Source organism: Mustela nivalis (genome assembly GCF_964662115.1).
Source record: "Mustela nivalis genome assembly, chromosome: 1".
Taxonomy (NCBI): domain Eukaryota; kingdom Metazoa; phylum Chordata; class Mammalia; order Carnivora; family Mustelidae; genus Mustela; species Mustela nivalis.
This window is the reverse complement of record NC_139020.1, coordinates 195,613,818-195,627,321: the sequence shown is the minus strand read 5'-3', so window position 1 is coordinate 195,627,321 and position 13,504 is coordinate 195,613,818. Positions and strand designations below refer to the sequence as shown.

Here is a 13,504-nt window from a genome sequence, read left to right as displayed (position 1 = left end):
CCACAGTGGGGTGAATGTGGGGGGGGGGGTGCGTTTGGAATTCTAGGGGCCTCAGTGTGCCTGTTCCCTCAGGCGCATCGGGATGTGTCTTCTCCCTACCCCCAGTCTTCCGAGGTCTGTGAACTTGGCGGACTGGGGTCTAGCTGGGGAGAAGAGGCACGAGGAGTTTGGCTTCTTGGGGGAAACCAGTGATTAGTTCCTGGAAAGGCAGAGGCTCAGCTGGGCACAGAGGAGTTGAGCAAAGAGCTGGATTCTCCAGGGCCCAGATGCATCCTGGCGTTGAGGGGTTCTTGGGCAGGGAACTGAGTGTCACAAGAGTGCCACGGTGAGTAGTGTTGGCTACCTTGGCGGTAGGGTGAGGCCGGAGTTGTGATTTGGGGAGTGTAGAGGAGTGTTGGTAGGCTGCCGAGTTTGGTAGGCTGCTTTATGTGGGCCATGGTGGTGGCAGCCTGGGAGATGAACAAGAGAACTTCGCAGAGTGGGCTTCCCGATAGAGAATGACCTCTTCCTGCGGGGGAGTGGGTGACTCAGATCTGTTAGAATTCCTGTGCTTGCTAGTGGATGTGACTGACTATATTAGTGCCTGGGCACCAAGGTAAATGGGGCTGGAAAGGGCTTTGGGGGGCTGAAGGAGTTCGTTCCTGAGTAGAAGATAGTGTGAAATCATTCCTTCTCACTCCGAGTCAGAATGGTAGCTGTCATTGACAATATTTTAGGCAAAGAATTTTGTTTGTGGTATTTGGATCCAAAGCTTTTCTTCTGTTCATTTTTTTTTTTTTCCTCCTGTTTTTGAGTTGTGACTCATACTTTCTTTTCAGCACTGTGGCTATTGTTTTTAATGCTAGACAAACTTAGATACTGTAATATATGTAAATTCTAGGAGGTTTCAGTCCAATTCTTACAAATCTAAATTAATTTAAGAGCCTGTTTTCACTAATTTGTGTGTTATTGTTAAATGTGTGCAACTCTAGAGGGGGATGTGAAGACCCTAACAGTTGATGTTGTTAAATACTCTTTATATCCCCAAATCCAAGAAACATCCATTTTCTCCTACTGCCATGAAGTCATTATGTTGAATCTTTTAAATCTTAGTGACTGCCATTTGAGCCCTCACAGGACATTCTCTTCACTGGAAGTGTTATCTACCTTCAGTGAGTTTGGTCTGTACACTGTGTCTCATCTGTATTATTATTATTTTTTTAAGATTTTATTTATTTATTTGATAGAGATCACAAGTAGGCAGAGAGGCAGGCAGAGAAAGAGGGGAAAGCAGGCTCCCCGCTGAGCAGAGAGCCCGATGTGGGGCTCAATCCCAGGACCCTGAGATCATGACCTGAGCGGAAGGCAGAGGCTTAACCCACTGGGCAACCCAGGCGCCCCTCATCTGTATTATTTAAAGGCAGGATGCAAACTCCAACTCTGAGGCCTGCAACTGTTCACCAGAGGTCTGTATGTAGCGTTCAGACAAAAGTTGAATGAGGTATTAAATTCTAGATGGAAAGAAAAAAGTATCAGAATCGTTGCACCTTTTGAGTTTATTTAGAGTGTTAAGAGGCACTGGAGTCTACTATAAATTTTCAGGTGAAATGTGAGGTAATTCTGTCTGTAGTTGTGCTCATAGTTATGGGGATTGGTCCCCCCCCCCCCCGCCCCTTAGCCTTATAAAAAAATCATGTATTTCCCTTCAGTTCTTTCTCTTTCTTTTAAATTTTTCTATTTTAAAACCTTAATTCTTCCATAAACTGGTTATGGCTCATACTTTCTTTTCAGCACTGTGGCTATTGTTTGTAATGCTAGACAAACTTATCTGTTTGATAAGTTATCAAACAGTTATCTGTTTGTATCTGTTGAATTATTCCAGATACTATGTTGGGCATTTCCACAGTGGTGATATTTTTGACATTTTGATAGTAGTTCTTAGTTCAGAAGTGGCTGTAGGTCTGTGAAGAAAGAAGTGATTAAGGTATATCAAGCTTTTAATCAGTAAAGCTGTTGAATGAAGTTTTTATACAGTATTAATTTTGGTGATAATTGATTATCTTAATATATTTCCATGAAAAAGTTTAGCTATAATGTGGTCACATTAGTGTGGGATTGTTTTAGCATCATTTTATTTAAATATACCTGTTAACTTTAAGTATTTCTGTAGACAAACCACAGGTAACATTTTGTTTCTGTGTGTGTCTGGATGAACAGTGATTTATAAATACTGTATATGTGCTTGGGTTCCCCAGGAAGCCGTCACACTTTCCTTTCCACTGTGGTTTGGGAGCATGAAGGCGTTGCTTACCCCCTTTGTCTGGTTCACTGTATGTAGGCTGGGAGTGTCTGCTGATCACTTGGAGTGCTGTCCCCTAGAACAGGAGGAATAAGATTGAGGTAAGGCTCAGTCTATTTGAAATTGCTTGCCTCTTGATAATCACTGCATAAAATATCATGTAAATTGTATTTGAGTTTTTTTAAATTGTTAATCTCCATTCTGATCTTGTAGAATGAAATTCTGTCCTTTCCTCTCTTATCTATCGGTATTTATGTTTTTGGCTAAAAATAAATGAAATTTAAAATCAAGGCACTCACATAATAAATTCTTTGAAATACCTTTCATTTTCTATCTAAAATATGCACTTGATCAAGGAAAATAAAAACAGTTTACATATGTTGTTTTGAAAACAAAGTGATTGTTGAAAAATATTTTTGACTACCTGTTAGACAAATGGATAGAGTTCAGAAACTCTTGGAAAGAAGGCTTAGAGTTTTTGCTCTCTTTAGGAAAATTCTGAAGTGCCTAGTACAATAGGAAGGGCATGTCTTTAGAGTCATCCCACTTCTACCTCTTGCTTGCTTTTTGACCTGGGCAAGCTGTTAACCTTTCTGAGCCTTATTTTTTATTTTATTTATTTTTTTCATCTGTAAAATGGGGTTAATATAATCTCTGCAGATTGTATTGAGGACTGGAGAAGAGGCACAGTGCTTTGTGGGGAGCGGGTGGTTAGTGCTTGCTGTTAGTAGTAGTGTATTGATGTTAGTAGCTGTTAGTGTAGTTAGAAGTAGTAATGGGGACACTGCTCTCAGTAGTATTAGTAGTAGGAATATAGCTGGGTGCTCTGAATAGATGAAGGGCTCAGTTTCTTTGGTGAAGAAAGTAGCCTGCTATCTCCACCTGCTTGCACTCTGGACAGGTGAGAATTGTCGAGGTAGTCTTTATCTGGTAATGGTGGGCAGGAGTCCACACTATAAAGTCCAAGGTCATTTCTGGCACTGGTAGGTTTTTTTCCTGGCAGTTTCTGTGGAGAAGCCAGGAGGTAACTGTTCGGCATGTCCTTGTTTTGAGAACGGTAAGTATTCCCATTGACAGAGTGCTAGGGTATGCCAGGCAGCATGATGTTCTTGTAGGCCATGGTCAGGATGTTTCCCTAGCTTTCGTCTTATCAGAGACCTGATTTTGTCTTTTTGCTAGGAAGACTCCAGATGCTGGAGAGATTTGTCATCTTTCTCTAATTTGGGCTATTTTGATAGAATATAGCACTCTGTTCAGAAATGTTTTTGATGAACAGAAGGTTCACAGCCTTTGTTACAGAATTGTTCAGTTTTATTTTTTCCCTATGAGAGGAAAAAAAGTCAAGAGAAAAATAAGTATGAGCCAGATAGAAGTGATTAGAAATAACTGGCCCTAACTCTCTTCCAGCTCTAGTCAGATCTCCTGTCCATTCCGGCAGGTCTCCAACTCCAGTTAAAAGTAAATAATATTCAGGTGCCTGGGTGGCTCAGTGGGTTAAGCCGCTGCCTTCGGCTCAGGTCATGATCCCAGGGTCCTGGGATCGAGCCCCGCATCGGACTCTGCTCAGCCGGGAGCCTGCTTCCTCCTCTCTCTCTGCCTGCCTCTCTGCCTTCTTGTGATCTCTCTCTCTGTCAAATAAATAAATACAATCTTTTAAAAAAAAAAGTAAATAATATTCTTTTACCTTAAAATACAGTGAACATCTAGATTCTGGCATATCTCTATTTCAACATCTCACAAGGACCTTTATGACCCAGCCTCTTCTGTATCTGCCTTTCTAGTCCCTCCTCTACAACAATTCCTTCGGCACTTGAGGCTCTAGTTATAGTGAACTCCTTGAGGGTCCCCAGCATGCTCAGGATATACCTCCTGCTAATTTTCCTCTCCATTCTAGTGATTTTTCTGACTCGTAGGCTTGCATTTATCAGAAATCAAGGCACTACCATCTCTTAAGAGACTCTTCAATTCTTTCAAGATTAAGCTGAATGCCTGTCTTTTGTGTGACCATTGAAATTTGTCCAAGTATCTTTCATAATTACACTGTACTCCTAACTTTTGGTATATTTGTGTGTTTTCCATGCTAGGTTGTGACCTACTTGAGAGCAGACCCTTGTCTTGTTTATCCTTATATTCTAGTACCTAACCATCTCTAGCACAGAGTGGCTACTCAGTGAATGTTTGTTGAATGAACAAATGAATGACCTCTGATATGAAATGACAGGAAATCATTCCTTGTGGAGTTGGTGGTGATGAGAGTTCTGATTTTATGGCTGCATCTGGTCCTGGCTGAAACAGTGTTTCTGCCTTTGTACTTCCAGGTTGCTAAAAGCAGTATTCTGTTTGAAAATGTGTTGCTTAATTCCATACGTTCATGGTTTCAGGCTGGGGGGCTATTACTTGCTTTCTGTAGGTCTTGCAAAAGTTTGCTTTGGAAGAAATAAAAGTTTTTCATTGGTATTATCTAGCTCTTCCTTTGGCCATTTACTACTGTGAGCACTTTGTCCTCATGTGTGAAGAAGAATGGCTAGTCAGTTTGGGTCACAAGGTCTCCAGACAACTAGTGGGAGTGGGTAATGGATTTTTTTTTTTTTAATATTTTTATTTATTTATTTGACAGAGAGAGAGAGATCACAAGCAGGCAGAGAGGCAGGCAAAGAGAGAGAGAGGGGGAAGCAGGCTCCCCGCTGAGCAGAGAGCCCGATGCGGGACTCGATCCCAGGACCCTGGGATCATGACCCGAGCCGAAGGCAGCGGCTTAACCCACTGAGCCACCCAGGCGCCCCGTGGGTAATGGATTTAACACCAGGTGTGTGACTTACTGGCTGATGGACTTTTGGGAGTTGAGCTTAATATCACCATTTTCAGGATCCAAGATTATTTGCCCAAACTTTATTCAGGAATTTGAACTCAGTGACTACGAAATTATCTGTACTTGTTCTTTGCTCAGCCTAATACTGTACTAACACTGAAACTGATGAATTAATTCTTTGTTAGGAAGCTATGTGTTCTGAGTTACTAAACCAGTAATTTAGGAATCGTGCTGATTCATTAAGTCACCCTTTTGGTTCTTCATGGTAAAATAACTTGAGAGTGTACTATCTAAATTACTTTGATTTAATTCTCATGATTGATCCGATCACATAGGAATCCCACTGAAGACCAGGTGTGAGGAACCTTACTAAAACCTGCATAATGCTGTTCTTCTTTCCTGCAGCTGACAAACATAGCAGACTGCAGAAAAGAAAAGCGTGAAAAGTAACTGTAGTTAGATTAAAGATAAAAACTGATATGAGAGGAGTGCCTGGGTGGCTCAGTGGATTAAAGCCTCTGCCTTCAGCTCAGGTCATGATCCCAGGGTCCTGGGATCTATCCCAGGGTCCTGGGTTCGAGCCCAGCATCAGGCTCTCTGCTTAGCAGGGAGCCTGCTTCCTCCTCTCTTTCTGCCTGCCTCTCTGCCTACTTGTGGTCTGTCTGTCAAATAAACAAACAAAATATAAAAAAACAAAACAAAAAAACCTGATATGAGATAAGGAAAACTGAGACAAAGTATAAGACATTAAATATGGCAAGCAACTGTGAAATTGAAGATAGTTTGTGAGCAATGTTGAGATTTTGATCATAATGCAGGTTAGAAGTGGTAAAAACAAGGATCATTTCAGCCAACATAGATATATTGGCAGTACTAGTACCCACTTACGGTCTTGTAACACCATTAATGAAAGTTGTATATAGGCAGAAATAAAAATGTTTGCTTTATGATAAGTATACCTTGCACACGTATCATACTATAGTTCATAAAACACTTTCGTGTACATTTCCTTTACTTTACCCTCCCAACAACCCTGTGACACAGGTAGCTCCATTTTACAGATGAGGAAGAAAGCACAAAGAGGTGAAGTGGCTTGCTTTCAAGTGCACAAAGCCGGTAAGAATAAGTTGGGACTTGATTCCAGGTTTTCTGATCCTGTTTAGGACCCCTTTTATGTCCTCATAGGATGCTATTAGGTCTTCAGTTTGGGCAGATGGTTACTCCTAATTCCAGGCTTCTGGCCAGTAAAAGGTACACCCGAAGAAGGTAGTGCTCTCTTAACAGTAGCCCAGAAACTCTAAAGGGCTGGATGGGGAGGAGCCTAAAGGGAGCCCGCCCCCCTCTGCAATAGATCACTTAGTGCTCAAGACAAAAACCCAGAACCAGGTGATGTTTTTGCAATACTTGACACTAGCAGTCATCTTTCTCCTAATGTGATGATGTATAGAAATTGGATTAAGGGCACCTGGGTGGCTCAGTGGGTTAAGCCCCTACCTTCAGCTCAGGTCATGATCCCAGGGTCCTGGGATCGAGTCCTGCATCAGGCTTTCTGCTCAGCAGGGGGCCTGCATCCTTCTCTCTCTCTGTCTGCCTCTCTGCCTACTTGTGATCTCTCTCTCTCTGTCAAATAAATAAATAAAATCTTAAAAAAAAAAAGTTGGGGAAGAATTATTTTAGGTGTGATTCTAACTTGAGCTCAGGCTCTTTGCCTTCATTGTGCTTTCTTTTTTTTTTTTAAATTTTTTAAAGATTTTTATTTATTTGACAGACAGAGACCACAAGTAGACAGAGAGGCAGGCAGAGAGAGAGAGAGGAGGAAGCAGGCTCCCTGCTGAGCAGAGAGCCCGACATGGGGCTCGATCCCAGGACCCTGAGATCATGACCTGAGATGAAGGCAGAGGCTTTAACCCACTGAGCCACCCAGGCGCCCCTTCATTGTGCTTTCTAGTCCACTGTCTCCTCCACACCAGGTTTCACTATTTCACCCATCTGCACTGAGCTTGGATGCCAGTTTAGCACGGCCCATAGTTTCAGTGCTGCCTTTCCTGGGTCTGAGAACCCTTTACTTGTACTCTTGCCATCCCTAAACTTTGTCCTCTGGGTTCTTTTGCTAACCCTAGGCTGCTCAGTGTTTCTGGGAATCAGGAAAATCGGATGTCTTGTTGACAGCAGTTCCCGCTGCCCCACTTGAGTTGAGCTCTGAGTGCTACTCATGGTCCTCCTGTGCTGCCTTCTCAGGGTCCCATTTCCTTCAGCAACTGCTCACATGTTTCCCAAGGCTAATTTTTAAAAAAAATTTTTTCTTCTTTTTAAATTTTTAAAATTTTTAAAGTAATCTCTGTACCCAGCGTGGGGCTCGAACCCACAACCCTGGGATCAAGAGTCTTAGTTCTACCAGCTGAGCCGGCCAGGCACCCCAAGGCTTAGTTTTTCCATAGGCCCTAGATCTGCCTTCTGTCTCCTGCATTCCTTTTTTTAAAGATTTTATTTATTTATTTGACAGAGAACACAAGTAGGCAGAAAGGTAAGCAGAGAGAGAGGGAGAAGCAGGCTCCCTGCTGAGCAGAGAACCCAGTGAGGGGCTTGATCCCAGGACCCTGAGATCATGACCTGAGCCGACGGCAGAGGCTCAACCCACTGAGCCACTCAGGTACCCCCATCTCCCTCATTCTTTTTTTCTTTTTTAAAGATTTTATTTGTTTATTTGACAGATCACAAGTAGGCAGAGCAGCAGGCACCTGAGCCACCCAGGTGCCCCTATCTCCCTCATTCTTGACCATGAGTTCACTTTAATTTAAGGCTCCTGCTCCCTGTTTTTTCCCCTTACCTTTCTGTCATGACATTTCCTTTTTTCTTTTTCTTTTTCTCTCTCTACTTTTAAAGATTTGTTTATTTATTTTAGAGAGAGAGAGCATGAGGAGGAAGAGCGGAGGGAGAGGGAATCCCAGGCAGACTCTGTGTTGAGTGTGGAGCCTGACACAGGACTTGATCCCACAACCCCGAGATCATGACCAGAGCTGAATGAAACCAAGAATCAGAGGTGTAACTGACTGTGCCCCCTAGGCACCCCTCTCTCATGACAGTTTCATAGGTCAGAATCTCTTGCTTGTAGAAAGTCCTTGACTTTTTAACTTTTTTCCCCATGATTATATCAGTAATACCAGTAATATATTAGCACAGTAAAATTCAGACATTTTTAAATAAGGAAAGAAACCCATAATCCATGTCTCTGTGTTAATTACCACTGAGAATTCAGTCTATTTCTGCTGGGGTTGTGATCTCGGGTGGTAAGATAGACCCCTGTGTAGGACAGAATCTGTTTGAGACTCCCTCTTCCACTCCCTCTGTGTGTCCCCTGAGTGGGTGTGCAAGTGTACTCTCTTTCTTTCAAATAAATAAATCTTAAAAAAAAAAAAAAAGAATTTGGTCTGTATTCACATTTTCTTCTACTGGGTTTGCTAATGTGTTTGAATGCATGTGTATGTGAGAGAAAGAGATAGGTAAAGTAATTCTTTTTTTTTTTTTTTTTTTTGATTTTATTTATTTATTTGACAGAGATCACAAGTAGGCAGAGAGGCAGGCAGAGAGAGAGGGGGATGCAGGCTCTCTCCTGAGCAGAGAGCCCGATGGGGGGCTTGATCCCAGGACCCTGGGATCATGACCTGAGCTGAAGCCAGAGGCTTCAACCCACTGAGCCACCCAGGTGCCCCAAAGTAATTCCTTTTTGCATAAATGGGATTGCAGTATATCTACTCTTCTATAACTTTTTCATTTAATGCTTTTATCTTGGGCATTTTTTCATGTTTAATACTCAGATCTATCATATATTATAATAGTTACATAGTGTTACATTGTATATTTGTATCAATTTTTCTAGTCCCCGGTGATAGACATTGTTTCTGTCTTTGCAGCTACAAGCATCCTTGTATGTGTGTATCTTTGTATACTTATTTGTATACATTGTATACATCTTTCTGTATTTTGTATACTTATGATAAAATCCTACAAGTGGATTTTCTGTGTCAGAGGATATGCATGTTTAAAATTTTTCTAGGTAATACCAAATAACTGAAAATATTCTATTTATAGTTCTCCTTTAACACTGAACATTATCAAATTCTTTTTAAAAGATTTTATTTTTCTATTTTTTAAAAAAGATTTTATTTATTTATTTGACAGAGAGAGAGATCACAAGTAGACAGAGAGGCAGGCAGAGGAAGATGGGGAAGCAGGCTCCCCACCAAGCAGAGAGCCCGGTGTGGGGCTCAGTCCCAGGACCCCGAGACTGTGACCCAAGCCGAAGGCAGAGGCTCAACCCACGGAGCCACCCAGGTGCCCCTAAAAGATTTTATTTATTTACTTGACAGAGATCACAAGTAGGCTGAGAGGCAGGCAGAGAAGGGGGGGGGGAGGAAGCAGGCTCCCTGCTGAGCAGAGAGCCAGATGTGGGGCTCCCAGGACCCTGGGACCATGACCTGAGCCAAAGGCAGAGGCTTTAACCCACTGAGCCACCCAGGTGCCCCAATTATCAAATATATATATATATATATATATATATTTTTTTTTTTTTTTAAAGATTTTATTTATTTGAGAGAGAGACAGTGAGAGAGAGCATGAGAGGTGAGAAGGTCAGAGGGAGAAACAGACTCCCCATGGAGCTGGGAGCCTGATGAGGGACATGATCCCGGGACTCTGGGACCGTGACCTGAGCCGAAGGCAGTTGCTTAACCAACTGAGCCACCCAGGCGCCCCTCAAATATTTTTAATGTTTACCAGTTTGAAGCTAATTTTGAACACATTTTTTTTTAAAGATTTATTTATTTATTTATTTATTTGACAGAGAGAGAGAGAGAGATCACAAGTAGGCAGAGAGGCAGGCAAAGAGAGAGGTGGGTAGCAGGCTCTCTGCTGAGCAGAGTGCCTGATGCGGGGCTCGATCCCAGGACCCTGAGATGATGACCTGAGCTGAAGGCAGAGGCTTAACCTACTGAGCCACCCAGGCGCCCCTATTTTATTTTATTTTTTTAAAAGATTTTATTTATTAGAGAGAGAAAGCACGGGGGGGGGGGCAGAGAGAGGGAGAAACAGACTCTCTGCTGAGCCCAAAGCGGCCTCAATCCCAGGGCTCCTGAGACTAACTCAGACATTTAACCATCTGAGCCACCCAGCTGCCCCAGGACTTGATTTTTTTTTTTAAAGATTTTATTTATTTGGGGCTCCTGGGTGGCTCAGTGGGTTAAGCCTCTGCCTTCCGCTCAGGTCATGATCCCAGTGTCCTGGGATCGAGCCCCGCATTGGGCTGTCTGCTCAGTGGGGGGCCTGTTTCCTCCTCTCTCTCTGCCTGCCTCTCTGCCTACTTGTGATCTCTCTCTGTCAAATAAAATCTTAAAATAAAAAACAAAAAACACCAAAACTTTAAAGATTTTATTATTTGACAGACAGAGATCACAAGCAGGCAGAGAAAGGAGGAAGCAGGCTACCCACTGAGCAGAGAGCCCAATGCGGGGCTCCATCCCAGGACCCTGGGATCATGACCTTTGCCGAAGGCAGAGGCTTTAATCCACTGAGCCACCCAGGCGCCACAGGACTTGATTTTTTTTTCCTTCCTTCCTTCCTCCCTTCCTTCCTCCTCTCAGTCCTTCCTTTTTTTCTTCCCAGGATTTGATTTTTAATCCTGGCTCTATGATACCTGCTGTTTAAGTTGGGTGGTTTGTGAGCTTGTTTTCTTCTCTTGAATGGTAGTGAGAATAATTATGATAATTCCATCTCATAGGATTGTTGTGAGATTGAGATTATCTCATACTTCCACATTAAGTGCTTAGCACAGTGCTTTACCTGTGTGGGGCACAAACGTTTTTCGTCTCACCCTGTCTTTATTTATCCATTCATTGATTCAGCAGATTATTTTTTGAGCATGTATGTTTTAGCTGAAGAGGAAACTCTGACCTTGGCTTCTAGGATTCTACATTGTCTTGATGCTCTGCCTAGTTCTCAGATGTGCTTTTGTAAAAACCCTTCCTTTTGTCCCTCTAGATATATGGATGTAACCCAGGTTTGTTGTTTTCCTCTTTGCCTGGCCCTCAGGGACCTAGCTCTTTCACTTCTATTGCTTCTGGGTGTCCAAGTGACTCAGTTCTATACCTGTGGTTTCTTTACAAAGCAGCAAACCCACATTTCCTCCTGACTTTTGGACATCTCTGTCTGACCAAGGGGATGAGTATAAAGTGCACTGAATTGAGTCTGCAAACCAGGGCTGCAACTCCATCTCAGCCACTAACTTCATGGCTTGGGCAGTCAGAGTCACCTCTCTCTCTTGGTAAAAGGATGGAAGGGCTGAATTAAGAGTCCGAAACGAAGTTCTAGCCACCTTTAAAGGTCTATCGGCTAGGAAAAGGTGATTTTAGAAATGTCCTCAGCATAGGTGGAACCATAGCCACCATTCTGCTCCCCAAACAAGTTTCGGGCTCCCCCCACCTGCCCACTCCGGGGAAATCCAGGCTTTACCCTGTGGCTTTTCCTTTAGATTTGTCCTTAACATAGGACTGGTTACCTCATGGCTAGATCTTTAGGTGATTTTGATTCCTGGCTTTTCCTGGAACACACTGATGGCTGCTTTCAGCTTTACATCTGTATTCACATTGTGTCCTTTGGTTATATTCATGTTTCCCCTGAACCTGTGTTATGGCCATTGAAATTATGACCATCTTTGTGAGCTTAGTTCAGATGACAGATTCATCCCCATTGGAAGTGAGTTCTCCCTCTTCTGACTCTTATGACTGGCAGTATATCAGTGACATTTCACCATATGCCTGGTTTCATATATTTGCACAAGTTTTAGTTTATTATTATTTTTCACCTTCTAGTTTGTAATCCCCTTTAGTACAGGTACCATATTTACATTGTGTGTAATTTTGCATCATTTGCTATCTAGCACAATTCGTTGTGCTGATAGTTTTGCAATAAATACTGATTGAATAAGTGAATTAAAGTGGACTTTGCTTCAAGGTAAGAACATTTACAGAATTTTTTTTAAAAGGTTTTATTTATTTATTTGACAGAGAGATCACAAGTAGGAAGAGAGGGGGGGGGAAGCAGAGTCCCTGCTGAGCAGAGAGCCTGATGTGGGGCTCGATCCCAGGACCCTGAGATCATGACCTTAGCCAAAGGCAGAGGCTTAACCCACTGAGTCACCCAGGTGCCCCCAGAAATGTTTTAAAACCTGGTTGTTCAAAGGATGTGGTAATTAGTGAAGAAGGCCCAGCCTGTGAAATGGTACCAATGGTATTAATTTAGGTACTAATTCCTTGATTCCAATTCGAAGAATCCTCCACTTTCCTGTCCTTTCTCAGAGTTGCGAGGATTGTTCTCTTGGATAATATGACTTAGTTTCTTCAAAACATCTCCAGTAACATTGTTGTCATTATGGAGTAGCTAAAGGTAATCAACAATTATTGAAAGTTAACTTATTAGATACAAAGGAATGCACTAATTTTTTTTTCACTTTAAAAAATCTTATATGAAATATGTACTTTTTAATTCTCATTTTATAAATGAAACCTAGGTTTAGAGAAATTAAGTAACTTCTTCAGTGTCATTTTAGATACAAAATGGCAATGCTGGGACTGTGACCTAGGCCATCTCATCTCAGAGTCTATATTTTGTATTTTATTTTTTCAAGAGCCCATATTCTTAATTGATTTACTGCTTTCCTCTCCAAAACACATTTATTGCCAGTTAGCTCTTTGATGTTTATTTTTCACTTCCCTTATCAAATACCTTGCATGAATTCCTTTATTTTTTCCTTTCTAAACCAGTTCTCCTGTTCTTCCTGATTTTGGTAAAGGGATGCCTTACCTCTGCTCCATTCTTCTGGTTTCTTTGCTTTTCCCTTAACCCAAGCCCTTCAGGTCTAGTCCTGGATTGTGACAGCTGCTTTTCCTTCCTCCATTCTCTCATCTTTGCAGTTCTGGAAGGACTCCCTTTTGCCCATCTTTCTCCACTTAAGAATCCTTCTGTGGTTCCTGAAGCTGGGATATCTAAAAGCCAGTTTTCAAGTAGTGTCATAATCAGTTGTGGGACTTCTTCAAAGCGTGTAAAGTCTTCAGAGTAAAACTATGAGATCAGTGCTATTACTTGCAGTTTAGAGATGACAAAATGGAGACTTAACCAGACTGAGTCACTTAGATAAGATCACTATTGGTGGGAACTGGGAAACTGTGTATTTTTAATAAGTTCTTCAGATTCTGATGCCCTGAGAAACAGCAGGTTTAAAATGGAAACACCAGGCAGCCTTCAACTCCTTTTAGAATTCCTTTCCTAAATGTCTTTTTGGTTCCTGTGACCCCTCCATAAGTGAAATTTCTGTAGCATTTGACTCTTGATTAAGCCCGTCTTGCTAATGTCTTTCCTGAATAACA

At 42.1% G+C, this 13,504-nt stretch overlaps 1 protein-coding gene across 9 annotated transcripts in view; it reads left to right on the top strand.

Moving 5' to 3' along the window:
• RAD54L2 (RAD54 like 2) overlaps positions 1 to 13,504 on the top strand; it is a 117,398-nt gene that overhangs the window by 4,330 nt on the left and 99,564 nt on the right. For 4 of the 9 annotated variants that reach the window (XM_082702181.1, XM_082702177.1, XM_082702183.1 and 1 more), the window contains exon 2: positions 2,235 to 2,379. The exons of 3 other annotated variants lie outside the window; for them this stretch is intronic. The gene's annotated coding sequence lies outside the window, so the exon portion shown is untranslated. The remainder of the gene's footprint in view (positions 1 to 2,234; positions 2,380 to 13,504) is intronic. 2 more of the 9 variants (XM_082702180.1, XM_082702185.1) reach the window with 1 other exon arrangement.